The sequence below is a fragment of the Salmo salar genome, unplaced genomic scaffold (genome assembly GCF_905237065.1).
Source record: "Salmo salar unplaced genomic scaffold, Ssal_v3.1, whole genome shotgun sequence".
Taxonomy (NCBI): domain Eukaryota; kingdom Metazoa; phylum Chordata; class Actinopteri; order Salmoniformes; family Salmonidae; genus Salmo; species Salmo salar.
Window position 1 is genome coordinate 690 of NW_025548294.1, and position 1,988 is coordinate 2,677.

General features: G+C 53.1%; 1 pseudogene; it reads right to left on the reverse strand.

The window, feature by feature from the left end:
* Nucleotides 1-496: 496 nt before the first annotated feature.
* LOC123732859 (adrenocorticotropic hormone receptor-like) lies at nt 497-1,506 on the reverse strand (annotated as a pseudogene).
* Nucleotides 1,507-1,988: the final 482 nt, after the last annotated feature.

The window sequence follows — 1,988 nt, forward strand, 5'->3', positions numbered from 1 at the left end:
CCCATATAGTGCCCTACCTTTAACCAAGGCCCTATTCCCCATATAGTGCCCTACCTTTAACCAAGGCCCTATTCCCCACATAGTGCCCTACCTTTAACCAAGGCCCTATTCCCCATATAGTGCCCTACCTTTAACCAAGGCCCTATTCCCCATATAGTGCCCTACCTTTAACCAAGGCCCTATTCCCCCATATAGTCCCTACCTTTAACCAAGGCCCTATTCCCCTATAGTGCCCTACCTTTAACCAAGGCCCTATTCCCCATATAGTGCCCTACCTTTAACCAAGGCCCTATTCCCCATATAGTGCCCTACCTTTAACCAAGGCCCATACCCCATATAGTGCCCTACCTTTAACCAAGGCCCTATTCCCCATATAGTGCCCTACCTTTAACCAAGGCCCTATACCCCATATAGTGCCCCTACCTTTAACCAAGGCCCACACTCTGGTGGAAAGTTGTGCATTATCTAGGAGAATTAGGGTCCAGCCAAAGCCCCTTCATTGGAACAGAGCTTTGACCTTGTAGCAGAACGGTGAGTCTGAGCAGAGCAGCATCTTCCTGAAGGTGTGTCGTAGCTCTGCGCTGGAAGGCGTAGATGGCCGGGTCTACGGCGGCGTGACTCATCAGCAGAACCAAATTCAGCTGGAACAGAGAACGGTAGCACTACAGTAAGGGGTTCTCTACGCACACCATGAGGAGGAGGAGATGGAGGAAGAAAGGTGCCCAGCACACCACGAACACACCGAATAGCATGGTGAGCGTGAGAGCCCCCGGAGGCTGCGGTGAGGCATGGCACTCCCGGGCAGCGCTGCAATCTTCCTGGCGTGGGACCGAGCCAACAGGAACATGGACGAAGAGGATGAGGAGCAGCGAGACGAGGAAGAGCACGATGAAAAGATCTTGATGACCGCGGGCGTCGCAGAACGCCACCATGACCGCCCGGCGACGCCGCAAAGCGCCCAGATCCCCCGTTCCAGGGCGGCGACGCTCGCCTCATGGTCATGATGTTGTGGTAGCGCAGCGCGTGGAAGATGGTGACGTAGCGGTCCACAGCGATGGCCAGAAGCCAGATACAACCAATAAAGGACATGCAGAGCAGCGCGTCTATGACGTCGTCGACCCTCCGGACGGAGTCCCCTCGGAGTCCAGTTGGCCGACGTCGCCCTGAACACCATCATCAGGGTCTCCCAGGTCTTGCAGAGGGAGAGACGGTGTTGAACGTGGCCAGGCTACAGATAAACATGTACATCGGGGAGTGGAGGTTCTTGTTGCGCACCACGGCCAACACCAACAATAGGTTCTCACCGAGAGACACCATACCCAACACAAAGAACACCAGGTGGGGGACCTTCACCACCTGGCAGTCTGTGTGGTTGGACGGGAGAGCTGAGCCATCATTCATCATGGAGACCACAGACAGTGTCAGAGCAACGTCCAACAGCAGATCAGATCAGGGTGTTTCAGAGTAACGTCCAGAATAAATCAGATCAGAGTTTTTCAGAGTAACGTCCAGATCAGATCAGAACAGGGTGTTTCAGAGTAACGTCCAGAATCAGATCAGAACAGGGTGTTTCATCTTTAATTCAGACAGTTGGTGGTACTGTCTCCTCAGCAGTGTGGTGGCACTCTGAATGGACCTGCTGGGTGGTGGTTGGGTTGTGATGGATCACGTTAGTAGACCAGGTACTCTGGAGAGGAGGAGATGATTCTGGAGATGAGGAGATGATTCTGGAGAGGAGGAGATGATTCTAGAGAGGAGGAGATGATTCTGGAGAGGAGGAGATGATTCTGGAGAGGAGGAGATGATTCTGGAGAGGAGGAGATGATTCTGGAGAGGAGGAGATGATTCTAGAGAGGAGGAGATGATTCTGGAGAGGAGGAGATGATTCTGGAGAGGAGGAGATGATTCTGGAGAGGAGGAGATGATTCTAGAGAGGAGGAGATGATTCTAGAGAGGAGGAGATGATTCTAGAGAGGAGGAGATGATTC